The sequence below is a fragment of the Nanorana parkeri genome, unplaced genomic scaffold, assembly GCF_000935625.1.
Source record: "Nanorana parkeri isolate BGI_ZX_2015 unplaced genomic scaffold, ASM93562v1 scaffold50, whole genome shotgun sequence".
NCBI lineage: Eukaryota > Metazoa > Chordata > Amphibia > Anura > Dicroglossidae > Nanorana > Nanorana parkeri.
The window spans coordinates 1,781,448-1,798,240 of NW_017306318.1; the positions used below are offsets into that span (position 1 = coordinate 1,781,448).

The 16,793-nt window shown below is 48.2% G+C and overlaps 1 protein-coding gene across 2 annotated transcripts in view; it reads right to left on the minus strand.

Moving 5' to 3' along the window:
• PKIG (protein kinase (cAMP-dependent, catalytic) inhibitor gamma) overlaps window positions 1–16,793 on the minus strand; it is a 78,113-nt gene that overhangs the window by 24,506 nt on the left and 36,814 nt on the right. The window lies entirely within an intron of this gene.

The window sequence follows — 16,793 nt, forward strand, 5'->3', positions numbered from 1 at the left end:
ATGCAGTTTCCACTCACTCAAGCAGCCATCACACACTAATGATAGCATGTCACAACAGATTCTCCAATTGGAAACAAATTATTGGGGGCCCAACAGAAGAAGTCACATTTTGGTGCTCAGAGAATGCCGAGATAGCTTAAAGCAATCCTGTGTTGAGTTAATGCAACAGGTCCACTTTAATGGCGGCCCCACCACCGCACACTCATACACCTTCCCTTCGGAACCTCCACTAAGAGCAAAAGAAAAATACCCGGTACTTTCAGGTATGAAATCGCATTCGACTCACTCTTCTTCCTCCCATGTGACAGCTCTGGTGCTTTGTAATTGGCCACTCACACACCCAGCCCTGTCACATGGGGAAGAAGAGTCCTCAGCCCTGTGTAACTAAGAGCTTTCACAGACCTTTATCAGTGAATGAAGCATTGGGGGAGCACAAGGTAAGTGATATTGGACTCACCATTTACATGTCCCTCCTGCTCTGCCCTACATGAGTAACACAGATTTACTAGAAGTAAACTTTCACATCCCCCTCCATGCTACGTGCGGCACCTCAGCCTCCTACCTTTGGTGTTCCGTCAGTTTCAGGCACTCTGATGTCATCAAGTACAATGCAGGGCACAGTAAGTGAGGAAGTCATAAGACCACCCACACCCCAGAGCGTCAGGGGTAAGAGGAGAGCTCCAGCTGCTGGGGGGGCGGGGGGTAGAGGGATTAGGTAAGTAGAAGTCCTTTCTCCTGTTTCCCTGTGTGATCAGCATCATTTAACCCTTGCAGTATAGGGGGAGCCCCACTGCATGGGGATTTGTATTGTCCATTTCCCCTGATCACGTACAGATTTATCTTCAGATCTAATCCGTCAGTTCAGCCCAACACACCGATATCTACCGTCTACCGAAATGACCCAGTCACATCAAATCAGGCCAGACGGATCAAAGCCGACACAAGTTCTGTGTATGTGTGTGCAGCGGAACACCAGACGGCAAACTTCACTCAGCGATACGCAGAATAATGTAAACATGATTGGAGGCCGCAGATTAAATGGCCGGCGTGGGGGATGAAATGGGTTTAGCTGTTCTAACCAGCAGCCAAATTATAGAACATGTGACAAGAGAACACGACCATATATGGAAGAACTTCAACACATATCCTCCCACATGGTCACCGACCATATAAATCAGTCCCCCATATACACACACACACACACACATGTGATCGCACACAGTACAATGCTTCTCTGGGAGAGCCAATGTATGGGATATACTGCTACATGGGGCAGGCTTCCAACTCTTATATCTAAAGCCAGTGGTGTCCATTCCTACTCTGAATCAGGATAACAAAAGATGGCTCCCATGATGCAATGTCACTGATTCCTGCTCTGCTTTGGGTATGCTGTGCTGCCAATTAACAGGATGCGTCAGTGCAGGGAGATGACACAAAGGTTCTCTTCTTCTGCACACATAGGTCATGGTGACTCCAGTACCTGTATCCAAGAAGAGAGATGTCATAGATTCCAGCTTTCCAGTCCTTAGATGTGGTGGCGGCATTAGCCCCCCGCCCCCCCTTTTTCTCATCTGGTGATCCTGCCAGTAACACACTTCCTGTCCTAGGGTGACAAGACTGACTGACTGTAGCATTTCTATTGAGGAGCAGCGTTGTCATCCAAGGACTGGCCTTCAAAACACCTTTCACACACAACAGGAAGAGGGGAGTGATCTGCCCAATCACAGTCACAATGATGGAAGTCATGGACGGTGTGTTTCCATGGGGGTGTTTTTGATTTTTGGTGGATATCTCTACTTTTGCTGACAAAAACAAATCCTTCCTTCTGATTAGGAATATAAACTGTAGGGCCCCATTCTTACTTGCGAATGGGGAAGATTTCCTCTGACCGGCAGTGCCATGGAGCCGGCTTCCTGGGCAACGAGGAAGCCAAGTGGCGAGTAATGACCCGCCTACTTGATTGTCCGGCTCCTTGCATGGGGCCGACTTCCCGACCAATCAAGAAGGCGGGAGGTGGGTCAATACTCAACCCCGATTGGCTGGGAAGCCAGTTTCTCGGCCAATCACAATACAGCCGGCTTCCCGTCATTATCCTCCGCCCGGCTGCCGGAATATCTGGGAAGCCAGCTGCATCGCAGTGGATGCTTTGGTATCGGCGAGTAGCGAAAGCGAATTATTGTTACTCGTACTCGATACCGAAAAACCGGTATCAATGCATCTCTAGAAATCAGTGACCATTCTTCACCTCCTTTCTCTTCTGTAGTCTAGCACCGCTTATGTGCAGTTAGGACCTCTCCACCATAGTGCTGGCTCTACCTTCATTCACCTTATGCAGGCCACATACTAATTTATAGGTTCTGTCCCTGGAAGAGCTCATAATTCAGGACAACCAGTAAAGAACCATGCTGGGCACACTGGTAAGAGGTCCTGTGTGATTGCTGGTCATGGCTTATTGGACACCAGTGCTCTCCTTTTTTCTTGTTGTATAAGCACATCTGAGTGTATTTAGTGTTGCACGTGGTTTGGATTCCTTTGCCTTCCTCTCTTGGGCCTAATTTTGATTTCCAGGGATAATTTATGTTCTGTATATTTACATTTTTTTCTTCGAGGCCAGTAAGAGGTAAAATGATAACATTACTCATTACACTTTTACAGAGCGCCGTGTAATTCTAATCAGTGAGCTGCTCACTCTCTCCAGTTCAGTCTTCTATTTTGATTACATACCTTCTTTATCATCACTGGGTCGCTGTGTAATGCAGGCAGATCGTGGGAGGGGCCAGCAGGGTGCTCTATATAGTTTCCTGAAAACATCACAGCACCCTGCCTCTGTGCTCCTCTCAGGATCCCTCAGTTCTAAAGCAAGTGGTGGGCTGGCTCTTGGGAGGAGTTATGAAAATATAAAATGCCTTGATGGGTGGATGTCAGTCTGGAGGAGTGGGTGCTCCTAGGCAGACCACACCCTAGGTAACGCCTGCATGTGATACTGAGCCCCCATGATTGAAAGAAGTGAAATGTGCAAGACTGAAGGACGGAGGTCAGATAGGGGACTGAAGGGAAGGAGGGAGGTCAGATAGGAGACTGAAGGAAAGGAGGGAGGTCAGATAGGAGACTGAAGGAAAGGAGGGAGGTCAGATAGGAGACTGAAGGAAAGGAGGGAGGTCAGATAGGAGACTGAAGGGAAGGACCGAGGTCAGATAGGAGACTGAAGGGAAGGACCAAGGTCAGATGGAAGACTGGAGGGAAAACGGGAGGCTGGTCATGACATGCCACCCACCTTCCTGATTGGCTAGGAAGCCAGGCTGCCCAGCAACAAGTGAAGCCAGCTTCTTAGCCAATCAGGAAGACGGGAGGCTTGTCATAACCCACCACCCGGCTTCCCGATTGTAAAGGAAGCCGGCTTCATGCTCCTTCGGCACTGCCAGTCAGAGGGAAGTTCCAATATCAGAGCATTTGGGCGTACTCCCCCCAATACTAGCATCGGTGCATCCCTAATTTTAGGTTTTGGATGGAGCTGGAAGGGTTAAAGGATCTGTCAGATTTTTCTTGTCTGGGTCCCCTTTTCCCACTCCACTAAAAAAACTAGTATTGATGATGGCATTTGTAGTTTCACCACAGCTGGAGGGCCGGAGATTGCTTCCCCTGATCCTAGATATTTATATAGTGATGACTGGTATCTGCATTCCCCCCTCTCCTCTCATGTGACACCAGGCCAGCGGTGTGATGTATGGTCTGTGTGATGTACGATTGGTATGGCTGTTCCAGGGGCCCGGAGGAAGGGCCGATCACAGCTCTATATGTAATCCTCATGTATTATATGTGTATAAGATAGAAAAGATATTGGGATTGTTCAGGAAGTAATGAGGGATTGTGTTCTGCGGACTCCATGGATAGGGAATATTATTATGTATCTGTAAATATTGATCAGAGGTGACGGTTATTTTCCATTCTAATCTGACACAACACAGAGGCCTCGGATACCGTTCCTTATTTACAAAACTCCTCCATGATACATAAACATAATAATATATCAGGTAATAAAGAGATACAAAGGAGACATTTCGCACACAACAGGAAGAGGGGAGTGATCTGCCCAATCACAGTCACACTGATGGAAGTCACGGAGAAAGGAGAAGCAGTAAAGTGATGAGTTAATCTCGGTCACTCTGTTCTCGCCTCCTCTGGGCTGCTAGACCAGTCCCCACAGCCTCTTCTCCCCTGGCAGTCTAAGCACCGCTGACATCATCATGTCTAATGGAGGACTATTGGCTTGTATTGGATATAAGGACACCAAGGGACATGCCACAACCGGAGCAGAAGTGGGAAAGGGGACAGCGCTGACCGCCATAAGACCGAGGATCAGTAAAACAGCTCCAGACCCCAGAAAAAACAAGCAGTGCGGAGGTTGCCACACTACAACAGTGACATAACAATAGCCATAGCAGCACATGCAACTGCTATGGGGCCTGGGGCAGGAAGGGGGCCCCATTAGGGAAATCTAAATCTGTGACATACACAGTATAGAAGGGCTGAAGCCACACCTCAGGATGGTCTCTAGTCGCAGATCCCTCTCTGTGCAGGAAAAAGCATTTGCTTCTGTCTTATCAGTGTAGCTTTATTGTCCTCTGAACTCCCTCTGCCAGCTGTACAAGTCACTGGGGGCCCTATAAAAGTTTTGCTATAGGGCCCCATGATTATTTGTAGTTGTGCCCTGACCACAAGTGCAGTTTTTTTTTATATTCCTGGAGCTCTTTTATTCCTTAATACACATTTAGCAGGGTGGATGGGAGATTTGCCTCACTGGGCTATTGTATTCTAACAACGGTGTCAGAATACTCAAAGAAAGCTGCTGTCAGACTATATGAATAGTAACTGCAGCTGATTGGCTGTATCATTGTTTGGGTGAGGATTTTTGGACTGGATACGTTAAGAAAAGTCAAATTTTTGTTGAACCGGGGATCCCAAGGGGGGCCCACAAACTGCTCATATTTCTGCTGGTTAGGAGGCCACAATTCAAGCAGTGTATGGCCAGCTTTACCTCTACCTTGCTGTTATAGTAGATGTGCAGAATGTGAAAACAGGAGTCCACAAGGCACCAGAGTCTGACCACACTGTCCAGGGGTCTCTGCAATGTAAGAGACCTGGTCAGACCCGCCCCTTTCTACCCCGGTGTTCTGTCGAAAGCTCCAACTCCTCGAGATCTCCAACTGCCTGACTTCCGGTTTAGTTAGTAGAGGTTTGGCCGAGAAGGCTCTACTGCACATGCGCCACCCGCGGCATTTCCCTATACACATACTACACGGCAATAACGTATTAAAATGAACTAGGGTCACTAGTCCAGCACTTTATTCATCTGAGTTGCCCCGCTCAATATGGCAGCCGCTTGAGCGGGGCAACTCAGATGAAGTGCTGGATTAGCGTGACCCTAGTTCATTTTAATACGTTATTGCTGTGTAGTATGTGTATAGGGAAATGCCGCGGGTGGTGCACGTGCAGTAGAGTCTTCTTGGCCAAACCTCTTCTAATTAAACTGGAAGTCAGGCAGTTAGAGATCTCGAGGAGTTGGAGCTTTCGAGAGAACACCGGCGCTGCCAATTCCTGAGATGACGAGTGCGCCCTGTACCCAGCTATGCCAGCCTAGAGCACTGGAGTGGAAGATGTTATTACTTTTTGCCTAAGGGACTAAAAAAGATATTTCCAGGAACTTCCAAATACAAAATTTATAAATAAACATCTGTACAGAGCGGTATGGAATAAAAATAAATAAATAATAGGATTAAATTGAGCATTAAAAAGATGAAGAACACCGAAAATGAAGATTTTACGGGCAAAGGGAGACCTAGGGTAATCCATGACATACATAAGGAAAGGGGTAACATGATGAAATTAGAATTTGATATCATTTATATAATTACATTGACAGTTTTTATACCTCAGCCCCTGTGCCAGTCACTAAAAATTCAGGACAGGTGGACCTATAGAAGCTGACGGGCGCCCCCACACCATACCCACCCAGTGTTTCCCGGACCACGGAAAGCTTCATCTTCAGCTGTTCCACAACTGCTCCATGCCAAAAAAGTGCTCCAACAATTATCTTTGTGGTGGAAACATCTGCTGCAGGAAGCTAATCTGATATACCATGACCTCCCATGATGCCTTGCTAAAGCAGCTGCTCCACGGAGAGAGAGACGGATGACAGTGCGTTGACCCTTTCAGTGCCAGCCGCCAAAAAGAGAGGCTGCTGTGTCTCTGAAGTGCGTTTGTGGTCCTAACCTAAAAATTATTCTTAGGCTTTTTTTTATTGCTTTGTTTGTAACTTTATAGATGCTCCCTCTAGTGGCCATCTGTATGAAAGACAGTGCAAGCAGCATCCTCGCTGAACTGTATTTGTTAGAAAATATGGTACAGCACCAGGGAAAAAGGACAGCGCAATTCAACTGGAAGGGCATTACTTTAAAAGGGACACTAGTATTTAAATACTGAAAATATTCAAAATAAATATATAGAATACGTAAGACCAGGGCTGGATTAACATTGGGGCTACTGAAAATAGGCCCAGATCACCTCGGTATGCCCGACAGCAATCCAGGCCAGCCGGGCTGAATACAATCAGACAAAGGCACCGGCGGCTACCTAATCAGGCATATAAAAGGTGGCTGCTCTCTGGGGCCCCAGCAAGGAGCAAGCAACCTCGTAATTAGAGAGCCACCTATGCTGCTTCCCGTGTGACAGCTCCAGGCCCGCCAATGAAAATAGGATTTTTGTACTCACCGTAAAATCCTTTTCTCTCCGTTCATTGAAGGACACAGGGCAACAGATCGTAGATCCTGAATGGTAGGGTATATCGCCACCTGCAGGAGTAGGACGCTAGGCACATAACTAAAAGACAAGACAGCCTAGGGGCGGCCCCTGCTAGTGGCCCAACCCCTCACTTGCTGACTAGTCTCCAGTAAGTAACAAGCAGTTAGGAGTGTACACCCCATAAAAAAGGGCGGGACCTGTGTCCTTCAATGAACGGAGAGAAAAGGATTTTACGGTGAGTACAAAAATCCTATTTTCTCTCCCGTTCATTGAAGGACACAGGGCAACAGATCGTAGATCCTGAATGGTAGGGACGTCACCAAGCAGTAAAACACTGAGGGATGGGCAACAACAAACAAAACACCCAAAAGACCCCTCAAAGCGCAGCCTGCAACACTTTGCGCCCCAAACCAGCATCCGCCGATGCTAACACGTCCACCCTGTAAAACTTAAAAGGTGTGAACAGAAGACCAAGTAGCGGCCTTACAAACCTGAGAAACCGAGGCCCCATGACGAAAGGCCCAGGAAGCCCCCACAGCCCTAGTAGAATGGGCAGTGACAGGAAATGGAGGCTCACGCCCCTTAATGGCGTACGCCTGAATAACCACATTGCGAATCCACCTATATATGGTAGCCGCCGACACGGCCCGACCCTTACGAGGGCCCTCCATGAGCACGAACAAGAAGTCCGTCGCACGAAAAGAAGCCGTAGCTTCCAAATAGACACGAAGAGCGCGAACCACATCCAAACAGTGGAGCGCACGTTCCTTCCTATGAACCGGCTTCGGCCACAGGGAAGGTAAGACAATGTCCTCATTCAGATGGAATGCCGACACAACCTTAGGCAGGAATGCACAGGCGGCCGCAGCGGACCTACAACAGGCCGATCCTCCACCCCATGAGCCCCAACAGGGGCCGAAACGAGCCAGAACGGCGGCCGCAGAGCCGCCCGTAGGCCCCAACCAGACCGGGGCCTCGAGTAGCGGCCGCGGCCGTCCAGGGAGCGGCATCCACCACGTGGCACCACCCACCCACCACCAAGTACCTCCAAGGCCCAGGTCCCCCCAGAGGGGGCCTGTACAGGAGCCAGCCAGCACCATAAGGTAGGAGGGAGGGAGGGGAGGGGGGGAGAGGAAGACACAGGAGGCTGCAGCTGTGAAACAGTGCAGCCTTCAGCTTACCTCAGATCCAGGTCCTCAGGCCATCCACCGGAGACCCCACATACATACCACCAGGGAAGACAGGAACCATCGCCAGGATCCAGGAGGAGCAGGGTACCGGCAGGAGAACGCCCCCGACCGAAGCCGCGGCGCCGCCAGCCTGCGGGGAGAGCCGCGACCGGTGGGCCGGAGCCCCCGGTCAGGAGCCCCCCCCTGGGACGAATCCCATAGGCGTCGGGGAGGACCACCAGTCGCAGACGACCCACCGTAGCAGAGTCTGCATGCGCTCATCCGTCACCCAGGGGAGACTACAAGGATCTACAGTCATCCAGCCTGTCGCCCTGGGGACACTTGCTAGAAGAAAAATCAAGTCAAAACGGAAGAAAGGAAAAAAAATTCTCCAGAGAAAATTTTTTAGCTCCTTACTCCTGACGCTAGGCAAAAAACTGGAGACTTGTCAGCAGGTGGGGGGTTGGGCCACCAGCAGGGCCGCCCTTAGGCTGTCTTGTCTTTTAGTTATGTGCCTAGCGTCCTACTCCTGCAGGTGGCGATATACCCTACCATTCAGGATCTACGATCTGTTGCCCTGTGTCCTTCAATGAACGGGAGAGAAAATAGGCCCGGCTCGCCTTGGTATGCCCGATGTCAATCCAGCCCGGCTGGGCTGGGCTGAATACAATCAGGAAGAGGCGCCAGCAGCTCCCTAATCAGGCATATAGGGTGGCCGCTCACTGGGGCCTTGCGGGCCCCAGCAAGGAGCAAGCAGCCTCCTAATTTGTCTTCCTTATATTGTAAAGCGCTGTGCAAACTATTGGCGCTATATAAATCCTGCATAATAATAATAATTAAAGAGCCACCTCTGCTGCTTCCCGTCTTGACAGCTCTGAAAATAGGCCCGGCTCGCCTTGGTATGCCCAATGACAATCGGGGCCGGCTGGGCTGAACACAATAAGGCAGAGGAGCCGGCAGCTCCTCTAAACAAGCATATTACCGTAGGTGGCCGCTCACTGGGCCCTTGCAATGGGCCCTTGCAATAAGCAAGCGGCTGCTTAGAGAGCCGCCTCTGCTGCTTCCCATCCGACAGCACCAGGCCCATGATGCTCCTAATCCGGCCCTGTAAAAAAGACATGCATGTCTGTTTATTACAGGGGTGGACAAATGAATATGGAATTCATGAGCCAGCAGGATATTTTTAGGACCTAGCTCCATTAACAACTAGAGAAAACCTCATAAGATAGGCACCAACTGTAATTTTTAAGAAGCATTGGTGACCTGGCTCCTGGGATTTGACCAGCCCGATTGAATAAATATGTAGAAGACCTGCAGGTTTGCAGATTGTTATCAGCATAATGCCTCCTGTGCTCTCACTCTTACCTCTAGAATAGTCCCCCTCCCTCTTCACAGCTCAGACCCACCTACAGTACAGTGTAATAGTTTGTGATATACAGCTCTAACTGGAACTAACATGGAAGCCCTGGCAGATCTGGGATCTCTAGAAGGTGCTCCAGAAACCACGTGTGTCGATTTGCATTGCGAAAAAAGTAATGCTCCTTGAATGATCCCAGCTCCGTTCCCAGAATAGCTCGGCCACTTGTAATACAAGATAAGGGGACTGTCCCCAACCTTATCTGAATGGGAAGAAAGGAGCTCTGTCTGGCGCCGGTGAAAAAAAAAAAGATAGGAGCTGCAGCTACCAAAATAGCCAAAGTATGGTGGCAACCTGGGGAGTCTGAACTGCTTTATTTATTGGCCTTCCAAATCGGTGATCATGTGACCCTGTATTGTGAATGTATACTAAAGATACAGAAATGATTCCAAAACTCTTCATTACAGATCATCTTTAAAGTGATTTCAAAGTGAAAAGGTTCTTTCAAATACTGATAAAACCACTTATAATGGATGCTGCTCCTGCAGCACTGGCCCCGATATCCTGGTTTAGGGTGGCTCCTTCCCCTTGAAGGGTCCTATGGAGTCACCCATGTGTGTGTGTATTTGATTGATCTGGATTCATTATTGAAAAAGGTTTGAGAGTGTAATACTACTTGATTACTTGCCTGCTGGAATCTGATTGGTTCTTATGGGTGGCTCAGACTTAACTTGGCCATACACTGCTCGAATCCTGCTAACTCGGCCAAAAGTCACCCCAGTGACCAAAAAATTATCAGAGCCTGGCACCTAGCATGAGGAACTCAACCTCCTATGGTTCAGCCTGTCAAGAAACCTCTCTGGCCAAGGGAGCAACCAAGATGCCTGTATCCATCGATGCACTTCAGCATCTCCCTGCTGGCTGCAGAGGCCTACGGGAACACCGGGAGCCATATCTGCACCCTGGTCAACTGCAACGAGCCAACAATATTTGGGCCTATTCCCTTCAGGTCGGTTCAGGCCAACAATATTTGGGCCTATTCCCTTCAGGCCAACAATATTTGGGCATATTCCCTTCAGGCCAACAATATTTGGGCATATTCCCTTCAGGCCAACAATATTTGGGCCTATTCCCTTCAGGTCAGTTCTGGCCAACAATATTTGGGCCTATTCCCTTTCAGGCCAACAATATTTGGGCATATTCCCTTCAGGCCAGTTCAGGCCAACAATATTTGGGCATATTCCCTTCAGGCCAACAATATTTGGGCATATTCCCTTCAGGCCAACAATATTTGGGCATATTCCCTTCAGGCCAACAATATTTGGGCATATTCCCTTCAGGCCAACAATATTTGGGCATATTCCCTTCAGGCCAACAATATTTGGGCATATTCCCTTCAGGCCAACAATATTTGGGCATATTCCCTTCAGGCCAACAATATTTGGGCCTATTCCTTTCAGGTCAGTTCAGGCCAACAATATTTGGGCCTATTCCCTTCAGGCCAGTTCAGGTCAACAATATTTGGGCCCATTCCCTTCAGGCCCGTTCAGGCCAACAATATTTGGGCCCATTCCCTTCAGGCCCGTTCAGGCCAACAATATTTGGGCATATTCCCTTCAGGTCAGTTCAGGCCAACAATATTTTGGCCTATTACCTTCAGGTCCGTTCAGGCCAACAATATTTTGGCCTATTACCTTCAGGTCAGTTCAGGCCAACAATATTTGGGCCTATTCCCTTCAGGCCAGTTCAGGCCAACAATATTTGGGCATATTCCCTTCAGGCCAACAATATTTGGGCATATTCCCTTCAGGCCAACAATATTTGGGCATATTCCCTTCAGGCCAACAATATTTGGGCATATTCCCTTCAGGCCAACAATATTTGGGCCTATTCCTTTCAGGTCAGTTCAGGCCAACAATATTTGGGCCTATTCCCTTCAGGCCAGTTCAGGTCAACAATATTTGGGCCCATTCCCTTCAGGCCCGTTCAGGCCAACAATATTTGGGCCCATTCCCTTCAGGCCCGTTCAGGCCAACAATATTTGGGCATATTCCCTTCAGGTCAGTTCAGGCCAACAATATTTTGGCCTATTACCTTCAGGTCAGTTCAGGCCAACAATATTTTGGCCTATTCCCTTCAGGCAAGTTCAGGCCAACAACATTTGGGCCTATTCCCTTCAGGCCAACAATATTTGGGCCTATTCCCTTCAGGCCAGTTCAGTTCTTCATCAATACACATTTCATCCAGAAACAGATAACAAACAAATGTGTCAAGAGGGAAAACATGCAAATGGTGTGTTCCAACCACAATATGGGCCCCTGGTGGCAACGCTTCGATTGCCGACACACAAATACGGCCATATTTATGATTCCAGCTGCTGAGGTAAGCCCTGTTATTGTCCTGACTAATGCCTCGTCATCGTAATGTGGAGAAGGATCAGTCCGTGAACCGTCTGCAGCCACAAAATGTTATTATTACACAGCCATGACACATGATGGCCGGGGGGGAGGCGAGGACAGGCCACTTCCTGGAGATTTTCTATGGCTCCCTCCCAAAACCACACTTTACAGGACAATTCGACTTAGCAAAATGTGTAAGTAGGGTGCGTGACGCAACACCACAAGTCCGTTTTAGAAGATATAGCCCTTTCTTTGAAAATGATGTGTTATGGAGCAGGAGGACCTTAGTCAGAATCACAATGGATATGGATACTTCAGGCCTCAAACAGAGCGGCGAAGAGGATGTTGCGTTTGGATGCAGCTAGACTCCGTGCTATGGCCACATACACGCTTGATAACTAACTGCGGCCAGAGAACGCCAGCATTGGACCCAAAGTATCTGCTCTAAGGGCTGGTCAGAGGCCCTACCGCTCTAATGAGCCATTATAGTGCAAACATCGGCAGCCATTCATTTGTACAGCAAGAAAATCCATCCCAGTAAAATCAACTTTCTTCCACAGAAGACTTCGTAAGGAAGCAACAGTCGGATAATGGAGGGGCCTTTATACATACAAGTGTACCAATCCCTGATGTCTGTAGGCACCTTCAGTCTTCTCTGCGATTGATAGATAGTGAAATATAATGGTTTCAGACTCCAGGAGGTCAGCAATGGCAGTACATAGAGAGTCATCAACATGGAACCAGCATGCAGCCAGTGAAGATAAACATTAGAACTCCTGATCTGACTAATTGTGCCAGGTCAGTGAGTCTGGAAGAACTGAAAATATTGAATCAGCATGGCAATCAGACAGAAGGAGCTGTCAGCGATGGCAGCTGGTGTATTCCTCTCAGCACATTTCCTTTAGGCATGTAGAGCTGCACCCCCCCCCCCCAAAGGTGAGGTCATGCTGTAATTACTGCATTTTATGGTCCTGTCAGCTCAAACTCCATCAGATATCAGCAAATGTAGTTAGTTTAACCCACCACAGACTTCCATTCCCTTCTCTCCACTGTGCTTCAATGAGCTGCTGTCAGTCACCCTGACACATACATAGGGAACAGCACACATGCTTCACTGAGCTGCTGTCAGTCATCCTGACACATACATAGGGAACAGCACACATGCTTCAATGAGCTGCTGTCAGTCATCCTGACACATACATAGGGTAAAGCACACATGCTTCATTGAGCTGCTGTCAGTCACCCTGACACGTGAATAAGGCACCGCACAGATGCTTCACTGAGCTGCTGTCAGTCACCCTGACACGTGGATAAGGCACCGCACAGATGCTTCACTGAGCTGCTGTCAGTCACCCTGACATCCGGATAGGGCAACACTGGCACTACATCGGTCAAGGGGTCAGAAGCTGTGAAATTTGCATATTATCTTTCAGACACACAATGTTACAATTACATGATGTACTTGACACTAGTTTGTGGTGGGACTTTCATGCGTTTACAAGCTTGCCATTCTTTTTTTCTTTCTACACTAAATACAGACATGTAGATTGGCCACTAGAGGACGCTCTCATTAACTGAATGCAATGCCAGTGTAACTGCTGATATACACAGACTAAACCTGCAACAACCACGATTGCATTCATGTGCGACTCCAGCCAAAACATTTTTTTTAGTTTTAGATCGTTTGGGGAAGGGTTTGAAGCTCGGTCAGGTTTTGGCTCTGTCTCTGTCCCAGTCTATGTTGTCACCCTCACAATGACTTCCAATGGTCATAGGATGGACAGGATACATTCATTTTGCATGCATGATCAATAAACATTATCACTTCCTACAATTAGCTCGCCAAATTTTCTGGAGCCGAAACTGCCACATGAGTTTCCAAGGCTGCAAATAACCCAGCGGCCTCCCCGACACCCAGCAAATACAAATCTCAGTTTTGTGTGGAGCCGCTTTGGTTGGCCTCACATTAGAAGTGCATATCCAGCCTGTTGATCAGATACTTGTAACTTGGCTGCTGGACAACAAATCCTCAAATTCCTTGTGGAAGGGCCAAGCACAACAGACACGAACATTTCCAGGGTGATTTCATAAGGCAGCGTGCCGACAGCACCGATCGTGTGAGGTAGTGGTAACCCCTAGCAACCAGTCAGTAACCATCCTTCCCATTACGCTCAACCAATGAGAGCTGAAAGCCTATTGGCTGCACATGCTTATTACATTAAAAGGAGCCTGACAATATAGCCGTTGTCATGGAACTATAAATCCCAGCTGTCCTTCGCACTGCTAATATGCGGACATAAAATGTCAGTGATCCACAAATCCCAGCATAGCATGCCCACCACAAAAAGGCCAAATAATATAGATCCCTGGAGTACAAAACCCAAAACGGGGGACGTCCTGTGATCCACAACCCAGAGAACGGTACGGATTCTGAAGGCGTCCAACTACAAATCCCAGCATAGCATGCACACCACAAAAAGGCCAAATAATATAGATCCCTGGAGTACAAAACCCAAAATGGGGGGATGTCCTGTGATCCACAAACCAGAGAACGGTACGGATTCTGAAGGCGCCCAACTACAAATCCCAGCATGTCCTGATATGCCGGGAGGGTTGAGTACTATAAATCAAGAACACACGTCCAGTCTCCAACCATGGCTGAACCATAAGTCCCAGCACACAAATCCACTGTGTTCATTCTAAGGATAGCAACCCAGCCTATTAGAAATCAGCTTCCAGCTGCTCAGTAGGGGCAGGAAAAAGGATGGTTGACTGCTGAGGGCGATCACATGCCAACCCTGCTCCTGCATGGCACAACGCTACCAATCCTAGAGGGTATCAAGGGAACTGCCGATGCCAGGAAAGTCTACAGAACCTCACATAAAGTTCATGAACTCCAAAGCTGAACAGAACAGACAGACAACTAGGGATACCATCTGGAGAAAAGCCCACAGAGCCTTGTAGCCTCTGTACTCACCCCTGGAGCTGGTACTGGGTGGACTTTGCAGAGTGCTGAGTGTGTGCAGGAACAGAGGAGCCAGGGGGCCACTGTGCTGTGGATCCAGCGGCCAGCCTTGTAATGCCGGGCTCTGGCTGCAGTGGGTGGATCCCTTCATCTGTTGTAATCCAATACCAGAGCCAGTGATGTCACCCAGCCACTTACTCAGCCAGCACAAAGGATTCCTTCTCCGCTTTGTTCACATGCTATAGTCACCTCTCTGGACACATTTCCAGGAACCTGCCCTCTGATGCGGGGATCATATGGCTTCCTTTTCACTCCCTGTAATACATCACAAGAACAGAAGGCAGGGAGCTAGATGGAGACTATTACCAGCCATCCTTGCAGCCCTCCGACTGTTGAGGAACCACAAGCTGCAGGGTACATGCAGCTGCTGGGGGACTACATGTCCCAGCTTGAACTTCAAGTCATAGGACATCCAATAGTCTGCTGGTACTGTCCCAATTTCAGATTGGCTGAGCCGTAGCTGACAATCATCTCCTACAGCCAGGTGTAATCCTGGAGCAGGGCTGGTTTTAGATCAATTTGGGCCACCTTGGCTGTAATACTGCTTTCACTTCTTATGATATGTAGTGTATACCCGTCCTGATAGTCAGCAGCAATCCTGGTGGCACTGTCCTGCTTTCACTTCTTATGATATGTAGTGTATACCCGTCCTCATAGTCAGCAGCAATCCTGGTGGCACTGTCCTGCTTTCATTTCTTCTGATATGTAGTGTATACCCATCCTCATAGTCAGCAGCAATCTTGGTGGCACTGCTCTGCTTTCATTTCTTCCGATATGTAGTGTATACCTGTCCTCATAGTCAGCAGCAATCCTGCTTTCATTTCTTCCGATATGTAGTGTATACCCATCCTCATAGTCAGCAGCATCCCTGGCGGCACTGTCCGGTTTCATTTCTTCCGATATGTAGTGTATACACATCCTCATAGTCAGCAGCATCCCTGGCGGCACTGTCCGGTTTCATTTCTTCCGATGTGTAGTGTATACCCGTCCTCATAGTCAGCAGCAATCCTGGTGGCACTGCCCTGCTTTCATTTCTTCTGATATGTAGTGTATACCTGTCCTCATAGTCAGCAGAAATCCTGCTTTCATTTCTTCCGATATGTAGTGTACACCCATCCTCATAGTCAGCAGCAACCCTGGTGGCACTGCCCTGCTTTAATTTCTTCCGATGTGTAGTGTATACCTGTCCTCATAGTCAGCAGCAATCCTGGTCGCATTTCGCTGCTTTAATTTCTTACGATATGTAGTGGCTACCCATCCTGATAGTCAGCAGCAATCCTGGTGGCACTGTCCTGCTTTCCGTTCTTCCAGTATGTAGTGTATACTCGTCATCATAGCCAGTGAAAATCCTGGTGGCACTGTCCTGCTTTCCGTTCTTCCAGTATGTAGTGTATACCCGTCCTTATAGCCAGTGAAAATCCTGGTGGCACTGTCCTGCTTTCCGTTCTTCCAGTATGTAGTGTATACCCATCCTCATAGTCAGTGACAATGTCCTGCCGATATGTAGTGGCTACCCATGCTGATAGTCAGCAGCAATCCTGTTAGCACTGTCTTGCTTTCAGTTCTTCCAACACATAGGTGACATGCCTGCAACCCATAATGGTTCATTTTCACTGATGTTTGCACCATTTACACACTGCTCACAGTGGCTTTTACAACACAACTCTAGCCAAAACTAATAAAACTATTTTGTATGTTTTGGCAGGGTTTGATACTGTTTACTACCCTCAATAACCTCGAAGACATCCTGAATGGTCCATGACAGCCCGTGCTATTCTATATGCTGAATTTGCTAAACTACTTTTAACTGAACATCCAAAAGGGCAGGAGAGAACAAATGAAGATGGAATCCAGGAGCCAGCAGAATATTTCTTTTAGGAGCCAGCAGAATATTTCTTTTAGGAACAAGCAGAATATTTCTTTTAGGAGCCAGCTCCATTGACAACTAGAGAAAACCTAAAAAGTTAGGTGCCAGCTGTAAATTTTGCAAGTATTACCTACCTGCCTCCTGGGATTTGTCCAGCCTTACACGAGGGCCAGTGACC